This window comes from Nicotiana tabacum, chromosome 11, assembly GCF_000715075.1.
Source record: "Nicotiana tabacum cultivar K326 chromosome 11, ASM71507v2, whole genome shotgun sequence".
In the NCBI taxonomy this organism is placed as follows: Eukaryota; Viridiplantae; Streptophyta; class Magnoliopsida; order Solanales; family Solanaceae; genus Nicotiana; species Nicotiana tabacum.
In genome coordinates this window covers 137546938-137554262 of record NC_134090.1, presented here as the reverse complement: position 1 = coordinate 137554262, position 7325 = coordinate 137546938, and the positions used below count along the sequence as shown (strand labels likewise).

The 7325-nt window shown below is 40.7% G+C and overlaps 1 long non-coding RNA gene across 1 annotated transcript; it reads left to right on the top strand.

Moving 5' to 3' along the window:
* Positions 1 to 1995: 1995 nt before the first annotated feature.
* On the top strand, positions 1996 to 3789 carry LOC142166566 (uncharacterized). Its single transcript, XR_012696978.1, has 3 exons — positions 1996 to 2134; positions 2467 to 2534; positions 3522 to 3789. It is a non-coding gene; the product is annotated as an uncharacterized LOC142166566 (long non-coding RNA).
* Positions 3790 to 7325: the final 3536 nt, after the last annotated feature.

The following is a 7325-nucleotide window of genomic DNA, read 5'->3' as shown; positions in this document are numbered from 1 at the left end:
TGTCTCATTATGTTGTCCCAAAACATAACTGAAAGCCCCATCTAGTACGGACAAATAGAGTATTAAAGTTCTCCCAGGTTCTGGCGGGACTAGGACTGGTGGCGTGGACAGGTATTCCTTAATTTTGTCAAAAACCCTTTGACAATCTTCAGTCTAATTGGTTTCAGCATCCTTCCTCAACATTTTGAAGATGGGTTCACATATTACTGTGGACTGTACTATGAAGCGGCTGATGTAATTGAGGTGTCCCAAGAAACTCATCACATTCTTTTTGCTCTTTGGTGGTGGTAACTCTTGGATAGCTTTAACTTTTGATGGGTCCAACTCGATTCCTCAGCAGCTGGCGATGAATCCCAACAATTTTTCTGCAGGAACCCCGAATGCACATTTTGCGGGGTTCAGTTTTAAATTGTACCTCCATAGCCTGTCAAAGAACTTCCTCAAGTTTTCTATGTAATTTGTGGCCCTCTTGGATTTGATGATAACATCGTCAACATATACCTCTATTTCCTTGTGTATCGTCATGGCTCTCATATAGGTGGCCCCAATATTATTTAGACCGAATGTCATCATTTTGTAGCAGTATACTCCCCACGGTGTAATAAAGGTTGTTTCTATGTGTCTTCTTCATCCATCCAAATCTAATGATAACCCGCGAAGCAGTCTACAAAGGATTGGAGTTCATGCTTGGTGCAATTGTCGATCAGAATGTGTATATTTGGTAGTGGAAAATTGTAACGACCCGACCGGTCGTTTTGAGCTCCGATGCGTTATTCAGCAGTTTGAGGCCATGAGAGGCTTCATCTTAGGTATATTGACTTGTGTGTATGGTCAGAATTAAAATTTAGGAAGTTTGGAGTCAAATCTAAATGGAAATTCTCATTTTGAAAGCTTAAAATTGAAGAAATGAACTAGGATTGGAATTTTGAGTAAACGACCTCGGAATTGGGATTCGAAGGTTCCAGCAGGTTTGTATGATGATTTCGGACTTGGGCGTATGCCCGGATCGGGTTTTGGATAACCCGGGAGCGTTTTGGCGCCTATTGTGGAAGATAACATTTTAGAAGAAATTCCATCAGTTTGGTTTAAAATGCATTTCAGTGTTATTGATGTCCGTTTGGGATTCCGAGACTGGGAGTAGCTCCGTATGGTGATTCTGGATTTGGGAGCGCGATCGGAAGTGAATTCGGAAGTTCGTAGGTCATTTTGGAGTCGTTCGACTAAAGATGGAAAATTGAAGGTTTTTGAGAAAATTTGGCCGGAAGTGGAAATTTTGATATCGGATTCGAAATGCGAATTTTATGGATTGGATAGCTTTGTTAGGTTATTTGGGACTTAGGAGTGTATCTGGAATATCTTTGTGTTGAAATATATGAATTATGGGAAAAATTTGAAAAATTTCTTGGATTTAAGGCTCAAATCATTGATTTTGATGTTATTTTGGCGATTTGATCGCTCGAGCAAGTTCGTGTGATGTTTTAGAGTCAGTGTTCATATTTGGTTTGGATCCCCGAGGGCTCGGGAGTGTTTCGGAGGTGTCTCGGAGTGATTTCGGACTTAGGAAAAATTACAGAAAATTGCAGAAAATTCTGCTGTGCCCGGAAAATTTTAGGTGCGAGTAGTCCAGTTTGGAAGCTCATATCTTGTAATCTATAAGAAATCAAAAAAAGTGCAAAACACGAAAGTTGTAGCCCATACATTCTAATTTTCGGAAAGTTAAACCATTCATGATTTGGATATCATCTCAGAAAGTTATGATGGATCGAAAAGGGCTGCTGGAGCAATTTCGGCAGAATTTACGATACACTTTAGAAGCTCATATCTCGGTATATATAAAGAGTTATATGATGTATAACCTATCAAATTAAAGATCTTTGAGTTTAGTTTCTAAATATTCAAACCGTTTGTCATTTGGATATTTATACAAGACGTTATGGGTGTTTAAACAGAAGGTGTCCGACAAGGAACAATTTTAATAGGATGTACAACTTGTATAGCACAAGTGCAAGGTACAACTCGACGAAGCACAGGCAGATTCTTTTATACACGGATTTAGCTCACTTTTCTTCATTTCTTCAAAGTATGGACGATTTTTGGGGAGCTTCAAGAGGGGATTTTCATCATCAATGTGAAGGTAAGTTATCCCCACCTATTTTGAGTTAAGTACATCAATTATGTATGGATTTGAGCATGAAAATTGTAGAAAAATTGAGGATTTAGGCCCAGGGATTTGAAAATAAGATTTGGTGATTTGAGAGGCCAAATGAACTCCGATTTTGATAAATTTTATATGTACGGACTCCTGGCGAGACGAGGAATCCGGTGATGTGACTTTCGTAATTTTTCGAGAAGTGTGCCCGGGGCTCGGGTTTTGCAAATTTCGTGATTTTCGATATTTTTCGAGTCTTTTCGATTGGGTTATATTCCCTTAGCCTATTGTAATATATTCCTTATGGTTTTGGCAAGATTCGACGCACGAGGAGGTCGATTCGAAAGGAAAGGGCATCGCGGAGTAGACTTTTGGCCATCTTGAGGTGAGTAATAGATGTAAATGCTGTTCTGAGGGTTTGAAACCCCGGACTTTCACATCGTATTGCTATATTGAGGCGTGACACGCACTCCATGGCGAGTGCGGGGTCGGATACTATTGGAAATTGTGACTTGGTCCATCCCGTGTGATGTTTATACTATACTGGTGATTGATACACATACTTCATTGATATTACTGGGCTTGATGCCATGTTTGGGGCCTTGTGCCGATTTGTAAAATCCTTCGAGGATTGATATTACTGCTTAGCATGATTTGCATATCATTTCATTTCAGTCCAAGGTTTTAAATGCTGTTTTGCAAACTCAGCCATAATTCTAAGTGTTGAAAACTTAAATGATATTTTTAAATGTATTCCGGGTGGGAACTTCTGTTTTGTAAATGCCCAAGGGGCTTATTATATTATTTTCTGGACAGATTATAAAGTGACTTGAAACAGTGGTAACAATGACACTGTGTGATATACTTGAAACAGTGGTAACAATGACACTGTGTGATATACTTGAAACAGTGGTAACAATGACACTGTATGATATACTTGAAATAGTGGTAACAATGACACTGGATGATATACTTGAACAGTGGTAACAATGGCACTGTATGATATAAATTGGTCAGGTAACAATGGCTGACCGATCAGGTAACAATGACTGACCAAGATATTGCGCTTAGGCTGTAGGAGCCCCTCCGTAGTCTGTAAACACCCCCAGTGAGCGCCGTCGATGATAAATAAATATGGATGGCTCGGGCTGCACGCCGCAGTGGGTACTGGAATGTACCATCATATGCATTGCATTGCATTCATGTATTTGTATTTATACTGGTGTTTAGCTGCTCATTTCCATATGTTGCTGTATATTCGGATTGTAGCTTACTTTGTGTATTTACTGGATTTTCTTATCTTCGGACTGTAGTTACTTTTATTACTCACTAGGTCGGAGTACTCACTTTACTCCCTGCACCTTGTGTGCAGATCCAGGGCAGTCTCAGGCTCAGTAGATCCAGTTGATCAGCAGATCCAGCCTCTGGGAGTATCGAGGTAGCTGCACGGCGTTCGCAGCCATTGATCTTCTCCCTCCTATCCTATCTCTTTATTTCCGCATTATCGGACTTTGGATATACCGTGTATTAGGATGATATTCTGTATTCTAGAGGCTCAGATTCGTGACACCGGGTCCTAGTGAGATTATATTGTGTATTTTGTTAAAATCTTCAGTACTTTAATCTTGCTTGATTGATATTTCTTTCCGCTATTTTTGATAAATTGGGTTAAGTGTTGAATAATGGTCGGGCTTGCCTAGTAGTGTGCTGGGTGCCATCATGACCGGGATTTGGGTCGCGACAAGTTGGTATCAGAGCCTAGGTTACTTGGTCTCGCGAGTCATGAGCCAGTTTAGTAGAGTCTCGCGAATCGGTACGGAGACGTCTGTACTTATCCTCAAGAGGCTGCCGAACCTTTAGGAAAACTTCACATTCTTGAATTCTTATCGTGCGTCCTTGATTCAGCTTGAAAAGAAACTTTTGAAATTCCTTCCGCGTGATCGTATGCACCAACGGGTGCTCAGTATCAGATGTGTCTCGATGGCTTTTGATTCCCCGATCGAGGGGCGAGGTGTAATCTCTGTGAGTTTGAAGTTAGACCAGTCTGGAGAACTTGAGGACAAATCTTTGTCAATGGCTTGAGCACCGAGGTACTAATTTTGTGAGCAAGTGTTTTGACATATGTTCATTATTGTCCTTGTTAGCCGGAATGGCGGTTGGATATCCACGTGATGAGTATGTTAGTGTTGCGAGGTGTATTTGTACGACTTGGTAGTGGCGAAGAAGCCTACTAGATAGTAGATGAACTGTTAAGTGATTCGTTTCTTATTGTGATTTGTTGAGTAGCCCGAGTTATGGGCGCGTGAAGAATATTTTTCGTGTCTCCTAGTTAGATAAGTCTAGGAGCTGAGATCGCTTCCGTAAATGTATTATGACGAAATCGTTGAGTCAAGGAGACCACCTTGAAGGTCGAAAATATTAAAGGAAGAATATGTTCCTACTTGGTTGAATAGCCCAATAATGGAGGGTTGAAGGGTATTTTCTATGTGTTATGATTCAAATAGGTGCAACGCATGTCCATGTATCAATTTAGATTTATGTAATTGATATGCATTGTGATGCTTTGTCAAGTTGTGGATGTGTTGTTAGGATGGTTTTGGTGATTCTCTGGCAGGTGGATAGGACCAATTACAAAGGAGGCTCTGCCGAAATTTTTGAAAAATTTAGGACTTAAAAAAAAATTGTTCGCCTAGAGAGTGGGCTTAACTGTTGTGTGAGTAAATGCAAGAATTGCAGAAGAGTTAAAATTCCAGATGATTCGTGTTTCCACGAGCTTATGATGGAGTGAGTTTAATCTCACCATGATATTACGACAACAATAGAGTATATGTGTTGTGATCTATGGCTTCGAGCCAAGTTGGGGAGCTTGCTGTTGATTAGCTGATTGCACGGTTTATTACCTGCATAAATTCTGGTTATTGGCGTATTGGTGGGTTATTGCAGCTACGGAAAAGGACCATGAGTGGTAATTTGAGTAAATGAATTATTGGATGCATGCTATGGTTAGCCTTATTGGCTCATGTTCAGACTTGAGGGAAGATTCATGATTTATGCCTCGTATAGGTGCAGGCTTCGAGGGAAGTGATCCCTCTAGGTGCTTTATCGAGAGGGTATTCATATGTTATAAAATTCAGTAGAGTTGGTTGCATTCGGGGCCAAGTCAGAGCTGGGTGGCTCTCAATAGCGGTCCTAGTTAATTCAAGAGGTAAAATGTGGTGCCTAATGATTTTGAGTCTATAAGTACGGTTAAGAGTCAAGATTTTGAAGCAGCTTAAGAAGAAAGGCACAGAATATTCTATGATGTTTTGACTTGCGGTGTAGCATTTGAGAGACATGAAATGGTCATGGTATTTGAGACAACATGGTCTCGTGATTTAAGGTCACTCGGGGTGAGTTTGGTTGAAATAAGTTAGGTGTTAAAGGGAGATATTATTATTTCTAAGGCAATCAAGGATAAATTAGAAGGAAGTAGATTGATTAGCCATAGTTGAGTTGGTATACTGGTGTCAGTGATCGGTTCGTTCAGCGTGATCGAGTTATACATGTGAGTCTTGTCGGCCGCAGTGATTGATGTTATTCTGAAGCATTCTTTTGTTAGGGCCTATTATGAGTAGGCAGATCCCAGAAAGTGTTATGGTGGCTTGGACAACTACTTAGAGATTGATATTCGACGATTATGAGGATTCGCCTGTATGCTGCTATAGTTCTCCTGAAGTGAGTTAAATGGAAAGTCTTATGTGATGAAGTATTAGCCTATCGGCGGTTCCAGAGTTGTGATGGAAATCGCGTCTATCGTATATTGGCACGTGAGGTGCAGTGAGTGGTATGGAATTTGAAGTAAGGACCAAGGTTGCAGTTTGGTCAATGACTGTGATGTCACGATCTCGGATGAGCAGTATATGAGTTTTAGTGTTTTGAGTAAGATGGGTATTGACGTCAGTATCACCTGAGGTCGGTGTTCTGTGAGAAAGGCTTTGCATCCTGGTTAGGGATTCTTGATCGCTTTTCAGCGTTAGTGCAGCCAGTGGTTTGGATGTGCAGACCCGTTAATTATTTCGGAAGATGGTGGGAGCTTGTCCCATAGGAATATTGTATAGGTGTGACATATAGTCACTTGATTAATTAGAAATTTAAACCAAGTATGAGGATTTTGGTAATATCATCCATTTGAGAATTTATGCCTGGAGGGCACTTTGTTTATTGGGTTATGGACATGTGAAATATTATTGGCCTAGCTTGGCACGATCAGGATCGACTTGAGGTCGGTGGATAGATTTAAATGTGGAAGTGAGCCTTACGTCAGGCCACTTGTGTTTATTTCAGCAATGCGCTCTTTATGGAAGGATAGTCGCGGTCTTATTTCGTGGTCAGTTAATTCATGTAAAGATATATTGCACCGTATGAGTTGTGAGACGGCTTGGTAAATTCCTCATATGTTGAGGTTCCGCTCAACGGTGATGTTATATGAGCAGGATGAGACTTAGATCATGTATTGCACCTCAGTTGTGCTTGAGTTTGTAGCCTATAGAGCTATATGTTTCCTTGGGAATGATATTATGCACCTTAGTGTGTTTATGACCGATATTCGATATTTTGATGTGATGAGCTATTCAGCTCGATGTATATCTCCTTATGTGAGTTCTATATGTGGATCGGGTGGTACACCGCCATGGGTATGTTCTTTGGATCGGGTTGCACGCTACAACAGTGTGATGTTCAGTTCAGTGCCCATATTTGCTTTTGTTTGTTCTGTTTACCTGTTTTCTAAGGAAGTCTATGTTAGCGTGCGAGTTGAGTAGTTCCTTCTAGAGTTTGCCTTCCTTTTGTATCGCGTTCGAATTGATAGCATACTGGCACATTGTGGCGTCTTGTGGGATTTTTGATTATGTCTGAGGTGGCTTATTGCCTGAGCAGTTCGTACTGGGTGAGACGAGGTTACTAGATTTGGGGTCAGTGCAAACTGATTATATGAAGTATATTATAGAGCAAAGATCATTCTTTGGTTTGGGACAAGGTAATGGAACTTGTCAGGAGTGTAGATCCAATGAATTGTTGATTCAGCAGTTGGTTGTGAATTTCGGCACATCTCTTCAGTCGTATCGGTGTTGAAAAAAAAACTAGAGCAAGACCTGTGTAGATCATGAGATGCAATGGGAGCATCAGATTCGTGGAATTT